Genomic DNA, 13,565 nt, shown 5'->3' with positions numbered 1-13,565 from the left:
AGTCGCCCCACAAACTCCTACCGTAAAAATAAATCTTCGCCTGCCGCTGCCTCCGCATCCTCCGTGCAAATAAACCTCGGGGAAAACTCCCCGAGGCTCCTGGGAAGTCCACGCAGGGTGTCGGGGGAGGAAGCGCTTCTCCCCAGCGCGGCGGGGCAGGGCACGGCTGGGTCGTGCTGTGGACAGGCAGGGTCCCCACTGAGCCCCGCACGACCCGGGCCGGCACCCACATATCTCCGCTGCCAAGCGCGGAACCGCTCCTGTCGGACCCAGCCTCCCCCGCAGCCACCAGCTGCTGTTTTAAACTGGGGGGACGGGGAGTCACTGGGGCAATCTGCACTTGCAACAGGTATAGAAGTATTGTACCTTCCTCCCGAGCTTTTCTCTAAAGAGAGAGGTTATTTAATTTTTTTTTCCCGGGAGAAAGAGGTCCCAGCAGAGGATCTATTGTTTTTTCTTAGGTAAAAAAAAAATAAGGAAGAAAAACTTATCTGCGTCTCCATATTTTTCAAGGATAAAGACTTGAGAAGTCTTGTAAGAGACAGCTTCAGCTTCGGAGAGAGTGTAGTCAGCCAAGGAACTTCAAATAAAGTCCTTGAGCGGTGAAAGAGAAAGTACGGAAACTTTCCCAAAGGTCACCTTTAAAGCAGCAGAGAAACTTCTCTCCCAAGTTCTCTGCTCTGACATTTCTCGGGGGGGTGAGTGCGCCGAGACTTGCCTAAAATCGATAACACTTTATAGAAAGAAGCCCGGATAACATCTCAAACACTCCCCCACCCCAATTCGCAGCCCATGGCCCGCGTTTGTGGCCGCCGGTCCCGAGGTGTGGCCGCGACCACCCCACGCACCCGCTGCCACCGCCCGCGGAGCGCGGCGCTCGGGCGCGTACTTCTGCCCCTCGTCACCTTGGGGGAAAAAAAACAAGGACTAGAAAAACCAAGGACAGTTATCAGCGCAGGGAAAGGAAGAGCAGCGCTTTGATTTACATTGTCTTCAGGAAAGAAAAAGGTGGAAAAAAAGGCAATTAAAAAAACCCATCCCGGCCCTGAATCCCAGGCAGAGATCTCGTCGTTTGTTTTTCTATTTACAACTTATTTTAAAACCATTTTACAAACTGAAAAAAAAAGAAGACGTTTATAAACCCCCGGGAGGTATTTTTATTTCCCAAGAGCAGAGGCAAAGCCTCCGCACCCTGTCCCGGGGCTGCAGCCCGGAGCGAGATTTGGGAAGGGTGCAAGGAGAGCCTGCGGGAGCGAACCCTCCGCACATACAACCGGTCATTGATTCGTTCCTAGTAATTCATGAGAAAGGAGCGTCAATTCCTTCCTTTGCGATACTTTTCGGGTTGCAGGCGAGACCGAGAAGGGACGGGAGGAACTGGCGATATCCTCCTCACGCTTGCACTTGCTTCGCTTACGAAAATTGTCTTTTTCCGAAAAGAATCGACCTTTTCCTCTTCTGTTATTCCTCCCAATTTTTTTTTCCATTTCTTTCCCTTTTTATTTTTTTTTTTCCACACTGTGCCTACAAGCATGCAGGTAATAAATGAATCAGGTAAAGGAGAGGAAATGGCCCATATTTATTTTGAAAACCTTCCTGGTGGGGCCTGTGGGTTCGGTACAAGGATCGGTTTGGCCTTAAATACCAGTAAGGCGGCGAGACTTTTGCTCGAAAGGCCTCTAAAACTGACGAGGAGGAAAAGAAAAAAAAAATAGCTGATGCCTCCCTTTCCCAGCTGGATGTTGGGGATCGTTTAAATTCCCCTTTTTCTCTTCGAGGGTCCATAATAAAAGCGGTGAAAATGACACTGGTTTCCGCACAAGGAGGAATGTTTTGCTGCTTTAACATTGTTATTTTTGGCGGCGGGTGAGGCTTGGGGAAGGCGACAGCACCCAAAGCCGCTGTGCTCCTGCAGCTCCTACTGCGACACTGTATTAACTCCTAGTTAAGCCAGCAAATAATATTGTTCATTCATCTTTTTCAAAGTTGATTTATAGCAATCGACAGGTTAAAGCGTCATCTGACTTCATTACTTTTAAAAGCTGTCTATTTCAGAACTGTCACTTTTCATCACTTAAACCGAATAAACGGTTGAAGAAATGAATTGGGAGAGACTTGGAGATCGTGTTTATAATTCTTTGTCTCGACGTTAACATTCCTAATGACCTGACCTGCATGAGGAACCTGCGTGCCTAACGCCGAGATTAAAAACAATAATAAAAAGAAAATCAACATCAACCCACCAGCCTCCAAAAGTTACAGGAAAGGCGAGGAAGTGGGGACAGAGGAAGAGCAGGACCGAGATGCTGCACTCGCACGGAGGAAGCATCATGTATGATCACACATGTGCCCACGTACGGAGATGTGGAAGTTAGCACTGGGTTAGCAGTAAATAATTCTCCTGTGCCCGTTTCTTCCTCACACTCCTATGGCGGCTGTTTAAAATGGGGGGGCGGGGGGGGGAGAGGGGGGGGAAGTGGAGGAATAACAATAATAATAATAAAAAATTAAAAAAAAAACATGAAAGGAAACGTATCTCGGATCCTTTTAACTCACTGAGTAATTTTCATACACTACTAAGACTTTTTATTTTAAAGCGACTAGCGATCATCTCCGAGAAGGTTGCAGGTATTGTAGGGAAAGGAAAGACCATAAAAGAATTTTTTTCCAAGTTTTTTAGAGACCGTAAAACAGTAAACAAAAAAAATCTAAATCAGAGAAATGCAATCCTCAATGACAGCACGCGTCAAAGCTCTCAGGAGTTTCCCTGTCCACATAAAAACCGGCGGCTCTGTGTTTGCTCCCCATGCTGGGAATTCACCTTTGTGGGAGTTCTTCTCCCTGCGCGTCCAGGTTCCCGCAGCGTGTTTGGCTCTATAAAACTGCTGCCAATAACCTGCGTTTATTAATAAATCCGAACCAGAGATGCTTCCAGGGGGCAGAGCTGTGGGAGAGGGGGAATTATTTTAAACAAAGCAGACAGGTTGCTCCCTACCTTTGCTCTCTCTTAACGCCGGGTGCAAGAGAGCTAAAATAATAGTGACCACCCTAAAAACGGAGCAGAGGTGCCGGGAGAGCCGGACCCCGCTCCGCGGCCGCGCAGGAGGGGGGCTGCGCAGGGGCGTGCGGAGAGCGCGGGTGCGGAAGGTGCGTGCTGCAGAGCACTGCGAGGGGGATCGTGGGGGTCAGAGGGCGGCGGGCCGCCACCGGGCGGGCTGGGCTCTAACAAAATATGTATTATCGGCTAGGATGGTGGGTTTTGGTGGGGTCACCCCGCTGCGCGCCCGCGGGGCGCCCGCGTCCCCCCACGCCGCCTCCCGCCGCGCTCCCGAGCGCCACCTCGCTGCGCTGGGCGCTACTGCAGCCGCGCAGCCGCGCAGAGCCCACGCACCTGCGGGGCCGCGCGTGGGGAGGCGGAGCGGGGGCACAGCGCCGAGGGCACAGCCCCACGCGTAACTCCCGCCGCCAGGCCTCGGGCCAGCCGTAAAAAGAACAGAAAGGGCTTTCTCGCTTTCTTTGCAAGATTTTTTTCTTCCCCCTCCACGCTGGAGGTGGCCTGACCTTGCAGGGAGATTGAGCTCAGAAGTGTCCCGGAGCACAAACTACTGCGACAGGATTGGACATGCAGTTTAAAAGGGCAAAATCGAAGGAGCCCTTTCTGCCTGCTGTGGCCCGGGCGCTCAGGCAGAGCCTGCCGCAATTTCTGCACCAAAAAAAAAAAAAAAAAAAAAAAAAAAAAAGGCCTTAAGTACTATTAACTACTTTGTTTGGATCAAAATGAAACTTAGAAGCCAGAGCCATTTCCTTATGGACCACGTACAGCTGCTATTTCTCAAGATAATTTAAAATTTTTAATCTGTTTGTTTTCCCCAGGAAAAAAAAAAATTAAATGGTAAACCCCCCAAACACCAGCATTAGCTGATACAGTCCGGAATTCCCACATCGCTTAAGGGAATAATCATAATAATAATGGAATAGGAAGCAGTGAATAATGCAATGTAAAGAAGATGGTGAAAACGTAAAGTCTCGAAATAGTTCCAGCACTTGGAGGACTGATTTGGGAAATTACTAAAAAGAAAAAGGAAAAAAAAAAAAAAAAAAAAAAAAAAAAAAAGGAAGGCCCCTGCAGGCTCACAATAGGGACAGTGTCACATGCGCATTTCAAAGCACCCCGCGGATCTCTCCGCGGGCTGGGTCGCAGGCAGGTGGTGCGCGGGGAGGGGGATTTGGGGGGATCAATTTCGGTCCTACTGAAGAGGAAGCAGCGGCACAGGCACGGAGGAAAGGAAAGTCCCCATCTCCCAAGCTTTTGGTGGCTTTGGGTGACAACGGAGGGCAGACATCTCCCGGATCCTCTTCGCCCTCCCGTTTACAGAGAATTCCTTCCCACCAGCACACATGGCAGTTGTTTAGCATGAAACGTGCTATTAAGTATTGATTAAGAGCATCCACATGTTATTCCGAGAATGCAAAGAGCTATTAAGAGCCATTTGACTTTACCAGAAAGTAGCGAATATTAGTTAATGAGTAATGGAGAAAATAGAGAGGTGCGGGGCGGCCGGCCCCCGGCCGGCCCCAGCACAATTGGATTCTTTCAAAGAAAGCAGAAGAGAAGAGAAAAATCGGTCTATTTTTTAATTCCAGCGAGAATTTCAACCGGGAACAATATAACCCAACAGCTGCGACAGGTGGAAGAGAGATAATTGAGCAAAGGCTGCTTTTGACAATTAATATTGCGGGGAGATAATGTCCCCGGTCGGGGTTTGTTAAGAGCCCGGGGATGCGAAGGGGCAATGCGGCGGGTGCAGCAACAGCCAGAAATTATGAAAAACATTCAGAATTATGGAGAAGGCAAAAAAACCCCAACAAAACAGGAAGGTGAAAAGGTTGGGAAGAAATTCCCCCCGTCCGGTGCGGACAGCGGATCCCCCAGGCTGAGAAGTTGCCCGTCCTACCACCACCTTTTTTTTTTTTTTTTTTTTTTTTTTTTGTTGTTGTTAAGAAAAGAGGAAAAGAGTGTTTCAGGTAGACAACTTAATGCCCGGAGTCTTTTTTAAAAAATGCTTTTATTGCTATTGCACTTCCTACCACAAGATGCAGAGCAAGTCAGCGGAGTTTGTATTACAACTATGTCATAATGTTTCACTGATGCAAAACATGTAGCCAGAGGGGGTTGCTAATGATTCCTGGATTAGAGAGAGGGAGAGCGAGAAGTGAGAAAAAGAAAACCTGGTTTCTTTTTTCTTTTTCTTTTTTTTTTCTTAAGCTACGTAAAACCTGCCCATTAATACCCAGCCCTTGCGACATCTCAGTATCTCGCACAGACACGCGGACATGCCATGAGCCTTTTAAACACCGCAAACGTTTTGCATATTCCACCTATTAATTATGTTTGCAGCCTATTAATTTCAGGAGGCTCTTTTCAAGAGAAGACAACTTCCAACTTTGTATCTGTGTGGGGGGCGGGATGCTCCAGGAGCTGGGGATTTCCGCTCGGGGTGAAGACCGCTTCAAAGTTACCCTACCGCTGCCCCCCAAAACCTCTCCCCTCTGCCCAGGATGTGCAAAACATCTGTCCTGGCTGCTCCGGGGGCGGACTGGCTCCTCTCAGAGTGTGCAGGGTCCCTGGGGAGATGAAGAGGGAGGTGGGAAGGAGAGATGTCGGGATTAAGGAACATCCCGCGGAGACGCCACCCGGCGCTGCAGGGCTTTCCTCGCCCTCCTCCTGCGCTGGGCTCTAGGCCCGGTCGCAAAGGCTCTCCCGGGCAGGGTGGGAGGTTTGGGAGGAGGGGGGTGCTCAAAGCAGGGCGCAGAGTCCTCCTGCACGGTGAGCAGGGAGAAGTGGGGTCGGCCGCCCGGAGCAGGGGCTACGGAACCGCCGGGCTCGGGGTGCCCGCTCCCAGCCTCATGGTCCCTGCTCCCCGCAGCCTCTCCACCAAGGCTGCAGCTGGAAAAGATTTTCCCTATTTGACAAGATAGTTTTCTTTTTTCTTTCTCTCTCTCTCTCTTTTTTTTTTTTTTTTTCTTTTTTCTTTCTCTCCTGACAATGAACCTCTGAAACCCGTTCAGGGAACGACGAGCGTTCCGAGGAGCCGGGCAGTGCCCAGACAGCCCGGGAACCAGGCGGGGGAACCACTGCCACCTCTCCTGCCCCGGCCACCATGGGCTGAAGCCAGCTTCATCCTTCCCGCAGGCTCCGGGTGCGATGCTGGCCTCCGTCCTACTCCTCTTCCCCACAGGGGCAGCCCCTCCGGCTCTGTCACTCTCCTCGGAGTTGCCCGGTCCCATCCCTGTCCCCTCCGCCCAGCTTGTCGTCAACCTTGCAGAGAGGCCCGATCAGGCCCGGCGGGCGCTGGGAGGGACCTGCGGGGCCAGGTGGGACCAAAGAGCCCGAGACCTGTAGCATCCTCGGGAAAAGGCAGAGGCGAGGAAAGGGCTCGGGTCGTGGTTACAGCCCCTGAGATCTGCCGGGCAGGCATTAGCTTTGCCCCTAAATCCCGCCTAAGCAGGACCCGCGGGCAGCTCCCAGCCCTGGAGCTCGACCCCGACCCCGCGGCTGCCACCAGCCCCGGGCACCCCGCCGGGACGGGCAGCGGCAGGAGTTGTCCTGCCCTTTTATCTCCGGATTTCGCTCAGAAGAGATGAAAAATAAAAAGTTTCAAATGTGACCTACTTCCATCTCCCCCTCCCCCTTCCCTTCAGATATTCACGTCATCTATTAAGGGAGGGTGGGGGGGAGAAGGGAGAAGCTAAATTTACGAGGTCTGGTGGGTTCTGGAGTCTGGGTGCTGGGAAACAGGTGTTGGCAGTTCGCTAGAGTGTCAGTCAACTTTTGGAGATGAAGTCATTAGGGAGGTAGTCTCCTCGGAACAATCTGGTGGTTTCAGTCGGAGTTAATTTATACCGAAAAAAAAAAAAAAGAGGGAGAGATGGGGAAAAAAAAAAAAAGGAAAGAAAGGAAAAAATAAAAGAGCCTGTAGAAATACCGAAGGGGACAAACATAACGAGAACAGATTCACACTCCCACAGATTATGCCACTTGGAAGTCACATCCTGAGAAAAATAGCCGGCTCTTGCACAGCAGCGTCGCGGGGCGGGCGGGGGCTGCGGCGGGGGGCGCGCCGGGGCGGCGAGGCTGGGAGGGCACAGCCGGGGGGACAAGAGGTCCTCTCCACTCCCCGGGCCGCCCCGCACCTCCACCGCCTGCTCTCCGGCTCCCAAGGCGACAACTGTCCGGGAGACGACTGGCCAGGGTCACCTTCTGCCTGTGTCTCCCTCCCCAGCCCGCCGGCACCGAGGCTGGAAATTGCCGGTGACCCTGAACTGTTCCCGGCTGTCTGTGAAAAGGCCGGCGATCCGCGGGCCGAGACAAAAGGTTTCATGTGCACAAACACAGTCTCCTTCAGGCCTGAGCACGGCGCTGCTCGGAGCCGGGGCTGGCGGCCGCTCCGTGCCGGTGAGCCGGGGGGCGGCGGGGGGCGGCGGGGAGGGGGGCTCCGGCAGCGCCGGGGTGGGAGAGCCCGGCAAAGGCGTGGTGCGAGCTCTGCCTGCGAGGCATCATGGCATATCATGTGCTTCAAAAGATGGGGGGGGAGGAAAGGAATGATGCTCAGATCCCATCGCCCACCCCCCTTTGCAGTTGGGTGACAAATCACCTCCGTTGTATCAACCACTTGTTTCTTTTAGTATCGCGGGGAAAGATTTCATTAATGCTCCTCCAGCCCCCCCCCCCTCTTCCCCCCTCCCCTCCCTCCAAATCTATTTTCTTGCTCAGAGTGTGTCTTCTAATCATAATTAAAATCGTCTCATATACATCGGCGTCTCTTGTGTGCATATTGAATTGCAGGTGACTGGGCGGAATGTTATTTCACTCGTGTCTCTCATTTTTACATTTACACTCACACGAAAACAACAACGACAACAACAACAACAAAAGGGAAAAAAAATAAAGCAAAAAGCAAAAAGCCCAGCACCCAGCGCCCCCTCCCCGGCCGCAGATAAGGTGTATCGCGAACGGCGATAGAAAGGCGATAGTCACGATCGATGGTTTACCAGGCAGCCGTCATGCATCACGTTCAACCCCACGGCCAGCCCGCTACTTCACTTAATATAATTGAGGTTAAAACTGAAGTGGTGGCGGAGGGAGCGGGTGTCGCTGGGTCGCAAGGACAGCAGCGGGATCTGCTGCCCCGGCTCAGGCACGCAGGGGTCACTTCTATTAAGTGATTTCCACCTTATTTCCTATATCCTGGTCTTTAGGTGCGGGCTGCACATATGCGCGGCGGTGCGCGTAGGTTCCGCTCTGGCACTGGGCAGAAAGCTCACGCAGATGACCTTTTTCCTTTTTTCCCCTCTTAAAAGCAGAGAAAGATGATCTCCGCGCCGTTATTTACAGCCACATAATTAAGTCAATATGATGGTTTCGAACCAGAATCCCAGTCCCACTCGCGGTGGAGCGAGAGGGGCTGAAGCCAAGTTTATTGTCTATCACTTCAAGGAATGGGGGTTAATTTAAGCGCTATTACTGTTATTTCTCTGCATCTGAGGCCACAAGCAAAGCATAAACCGAGGTGCTGGGTGTTTATTCCAGGCGATGTGACAGTCTGGATGCAAGGCAAGGAGGGACTGTGGGAGAGTTCAGGCGAGGACTGAACCAGCCCCACAAGCAGGGCTGAAAACCGTGTCTTCTTTTTCTTCCAGGCTTACATGAGGGTTTATCACTCGTTTCTTTTCCTTTATTGATTTTTTCCTCTTTTTTTTTCTCTTTTCTTTCTTTTTTTTTTTTTTCCCAAACAGATATGCTTTGTTAATTTTATTTCCCGACACCGTATTCAGCCTCTGCGCCTTAAAGTCCTTTAAGCGATAGGTCCACGTTTATACCTCCTCTGGAGCAAATGCAAAATACACTTCAGCTTAAGGGTTGGAGAAAAACCTTCTCCGCAAGCAGAAGCTCTGCTGAGCAGCCTGGTGCTGCTGATTATATAGTGCAACTTGAAATGATCTCAGCCGGTGGAATATTAATCAAATCAATCAGGGTTGACAAATGAGAAATATTTGAGGGAAGGTGGTAATTTACAACTTTGTTATTAGTTAAGAATCTCCCGCCTTGTAAGAGTAATTAATAACTCCTGGATGGGAACAATTTGGAGACGGCAAGAAGACAGCGTCTTGAAATAAAACAGGATAAAGAGAGGGGTTGAGAATGAACTGCATCTCCGTGGAAGAGAAATTGCAAATGATTTTTTAAAAGATGTCTACAGGGGCATTATATATATAATACGTATATAATGTATACACGAGTATAAATATGGCATAATCAGGCCAGCGAGCGAGGGAGACTGGACAGGAGATAAATACTGAAAAAATAAATCAAAACATTGATTCTTGTGGTCACGTCGCCCATCCAAAGATGAGATGAAACGCTGGGTTTCAAAGTACTTCAAAGAAATGATCCCCAATATGCAAAAGTGCAAGTCAGAAACCAAAGGAGTGAGTCCAGAGTGATTTGAGAAATGTATTTTCCCGCTTCTCTCTCGTTCACCCACACTCCCCCTCTTTAATGTCTGATAAATGTGAAGACCCCTTTTCTCCCCAACTCCCGCTCAGATGGGAAAACTCAATTGTCTGCAATGTTTATAGTGTTAACCCTACTTATCTACAGAACCCTCCCCTCCCCACCCCTCCCTTTTCACTTTCCATAGACACACATTGATTATTAGACTGTATGGACCCCCCTCCTTTTCCACAACCCCACCTTCAACAACTGACCAAAATAATGACTTGTTGGAAAACTATAAATCATTTTCGTGTTTCAATCCCTGAAGACTCTATTTAAGTAAATAGGCTTACTGTGAAACAATGCATAGATCCAAGTCCTTCTCCGGATTGCTTCCAAATGCTGCCATCTCCAAAACTTTTATTTACAAGAGAAGAAGAGGAAGAAGGAGGGGAAGGATAAAAAAAAAAAAAAAAAAAAAAAGCAACCCAAACTTTGGCAAACTTTATCTCTTCTTTATTATAAGCTTCAGCCTCGCCTTGGTAAGCCCCAGCCTGTTCTACAAAAGGTGGCTAGAGATTGAGATTTATTGGTTTCCAAATGAAAAGATTCATTCGATATAAGAGGTTAACTCAAAGTTCCTTAAACCGTGACTAGCATTGGCAAGGAGCTTTGCCTAGTCAGCACAAAGGCAGTTCAAAGAAACCTTTAAAAATACACACAGATATACATACACACAAACACACTCTCACACTTTAGCCTCAACTGCAATTTTCTTTTCATTTTTGTTTCTTTCTGCCATTACAAAGCCCTGAGCCCCTTTGTAGGTAGCTGGAGGGTTTTTTTTTTTTTTTTCCTCCAAGCTGAACTTTGCCATTTCGGTGTTGACCAACCCCCTTTTCTTTTGCGACCAGTGAATGAAAAGACTCGAAGAAAAAAAAAAGATTAAGAAGTAAACGGGGTGAGCAAAAGAAAAAAAAATTCCTTCTAATTTATAGCGAGCAGAACAACGTTTAAAAAATAATACAACACCAAAGAAAACCCCAAATCCGTACAAAGAGGGGGGGTCAGGCAAGGTGACACGGGAGAGAAAGGCAGCGAGCGCGCCCCACGCTGCCGGGGGTGCTCGGAGCGGGCTGTGAGGGTTTGGGGTGCTGTCACCACACATGTCCCCGTGTCCGTCTGTCCGTGTGTGTGTCCGTGTGCGCGCCCTGAGCCGCACACAGCGGCTGCGGGCTGGAGGGCTCCGTCCTGTGTGTGGAGCCTGAGCTATGGAAATGGTAATGAGGGAAAATTAACCCGGCCGTTTGTTACATTGCAGAGAGATCAATGCCTGACCCGGGGCTGAGGGATAGCTTACTGCTGCAGGAAAGATATGAGATAATCGCTCCGAAACACACTGGTGGCGGGGACAAACAGGCACCCATTTGAATATCAGTAGAAATAATAATAATAATAATAATAATAATAATAGTAATAATGTCATCAACAACATTAAGCTCTCGCTAGAGCGTGCGAGGAGATGGAGAGCGGAAGGTGCTCAGAGCAGCGCTGGTGCGCTGCTGGGGCTGCGGCCGGTGCTGTCCCGGGGGACGGTGCGGACCCCGCAGCCCGACCCGCCCGGCGCCCCGGCCCCGCCGCTCCCGGGGGCTGCCACATCCCCGGAACGGGATCGGAGCGGGAGCAGGGACGGAACCTCGGGGCTGCGGGAGGCTTGCGGGGATACTAGAGCGGGGAGAGGCTGGCCTTTTTGGGATTTAAAGGGTTTTTTTTCAGTGAGACCTCGAAATAAAACATGAGAAGATGAAGGGGTTGGACAAATTCAGCTGGAGGAGAGAGAGTGAGCTGCTGTCTAAAAAGCAGTCAGCGGAGGCTAACGAGACCTTTGGGGTAGAAAAAGTGTACTTCTTTTTTTTTTTTTTTTTTTTTTTTTTTAAAGTAAGACATCAGTAAACCCACAAAATTGATAATAGTGACAGTGCGAAATGAATCATCCTCCTATAAAGGGACTAGGAAATACAAAACACGAGCGGGGAGGGGGTGTCTATCAGGCGTGGAACATAATAAAAATATATATTTTTTAGGCAGCTGAGGAAGGTGGAAGGGTTCTTCCCATGTTTCAGAAGACAGTATGGGCAGTGTGATGTGCTCGGACCTGCCTCCTATTGTACAAGTTCGCCATTGGCTTCAGCGAGGGAAAGATCGAGTTTTATCTGAATAAAGTCCAGCAAACTTTGCTGGATGGCAGCCCTTCCTCTCCCTTCTCCTCGTGCAGTGTCAATGCAAAAACTAGTCTGGATGTCAAATGTCTCATTTAAGGCTTTACCCTCAAGATATTTTGCATATGCTTCTGTCAGTGTTGTTTCTATTATTATTATTATTATTATTATTATCATTTACTTTAGTGAGCTTAAATTTTTTTTTAGCTTCTTTTTAAGGCTAAGTGAAACTGTCTGCCTGGAGGATGAAATTTGAGGTCACTGTACAGTTAATTTCCAGGGGTCGTTCACTAATAACGATGCAGTAGTTAAGGCAGAAACTTGTTAGCTGAGATTAGGTTCTGCAGGAAGGAAAACCTGCGAGTGGAATCCATTACATCTGCAGCGGGGGACGACTTTCTTGTCCAGAAAAATAAACGTTGCAAAGAATAGGGACAGACAATGATCTCCAAGGAAGAAACGGAGAGCGCTGGGACGATTTGGGATTGCCCGGAGCTGAGCCCCAGCCGCTGCGGCCCCAACGCCAGAACCCTGAGGGGCTGGGGAGCAGCCCCGCTCTCACCGCCAACCTCAGCCATGAGAAATGTAGTCTGGAAAAGGCTCTGGGGCAAGGGGAAAAAAAAGTGGGGAAGGATGGAAAATCGCACTTAAGATGACTAAACAGTTTGTGATCAAGGGAAGAGAGCGGCTGGTGAAGCCGCTTTCAAAATTAGGATTATCTTTAAACCTGGGAATTTAGAGTGGCTGAATGTGGCTTCGCCTGCGGGGCGGTAGTTTGTGGGTAGCGAAGGATAAAGTTTTAACCCTAGTACCTGACAAATAGAAAAAATCACGGGAATGGTTGAAAAGACACTGGGAAGTATCAAACGGAAAAACAAACAAACAAAATGAAAAACAAATTGCGAAACTGCCCGGAAAGCTCAAAAGGGCACGGAAGGGGGAATGGACAGGGGGGGGTTGGAAAAAAAGGGAGAGAAAAATGGTTCTGTGATGCCTGGATATTCCGACAGGAATAAATGAAAAATGAGAAATCGGAGAAGCGAGCCTGTGCAGCTTCTCTGGTCTGTACAGCAGGGACTTAAAAATTACATGTGGAGCAGAGCTGTCCTTGGCAAGTCGTTATTGCTGTTTGATATCATATATATATATTTATATTAGCAACAAGTACTCAAGGACCTAAACTAATTGATTCTGAAGTTTCTTGGAATTTGTCCCAAGAGCGATATAGTTTTCATCTTACATTGCTTAAAATTCCATTTCTCGAACAGTGTGAAACAAGCCATAAAAGTCATAAAGTGCATCAGTGTTTTTTTCCCCCACACATAAATACTCGTCCAACACCCTCCATTCTCTCCTGATACTCCGAAGAGGTGCAAAAATAATTTCGAAGACATGTAACTACACCATTACATAATCTTGGAAATTGGTAATCCATTTTAATTGATTTAGAAGGCACTTCTCATTTTAAGTCTTAGTGGGAAAAGAAAAAAAAAATAAAATTAAGACACCTTCCCAACTATTTCTACTTATCCACAAACAAGAAAGGTTTTGAAATCTAATTTTAAACCTGAGCACTAATGTTCCAGTTGGACTAATGAGGTAGAACTGGGTTACTGTGCAAAGTATTGGGGTGGAGATAAAAAGGCCTGTAAAGTTTATATACATTTCTGTTTTCCTCATCCCTCCCTTGGAAACACAGCCAGCAGCATCCCCAGCTAATCAGCCAGAACCAACCTCAGCAAGCGAACTTTTTTTCAATTAGCAACACTATATTTTCAGCATTAGAGGCCATGGCTATAAATATCTGACTATTTCTCTTAAAAAAAAAAAAATTACGACAGAAGACTGAC

General features: G+C 48.7%; 1 long non-coding RNA gene across 1 annotated transcript in view; it reads right to left on the bottom strand.

Moving 5' to 3' along the window:
* LOC104683916 overlaps window positions 1-9,934 on the bottom strand; it is a 34,959-nt gene extending 25,025 nt beyond the window's left edge. The window contains exon 1 of the long non-coding RNA XR_005602809.1: window positions 9,850-9,934. This is a non-coding gene — a long non-coding RNA (uncharacterized LOC104683916). The remainder of the gene's footprint in view (window positions 1-9,849) is intronic.
* Between the last annotated feature and the right edge of the window lie 3,631 nt (window positions 9,935-13,565).

The sequence above is a fragment of the Corvus cornix genome, chromosome 10 (assembly GCF_000738735.6).
Source record: "Corvus cornix cornix isolate S_Up_H32 chromosome 10, ASM73873v5, whole genome shotgun sequence".
NCBI classification, from domain to species: Eukaryota; Metazoa; Chordata; class Aves; order Passeriformes; family Corvidae; genus Corvus; species Corvus cornix.
Note: the sequence above shows the minus strand (reverse complement) of the source record. Positions and strands in the feature narration are given on the sequence as shown.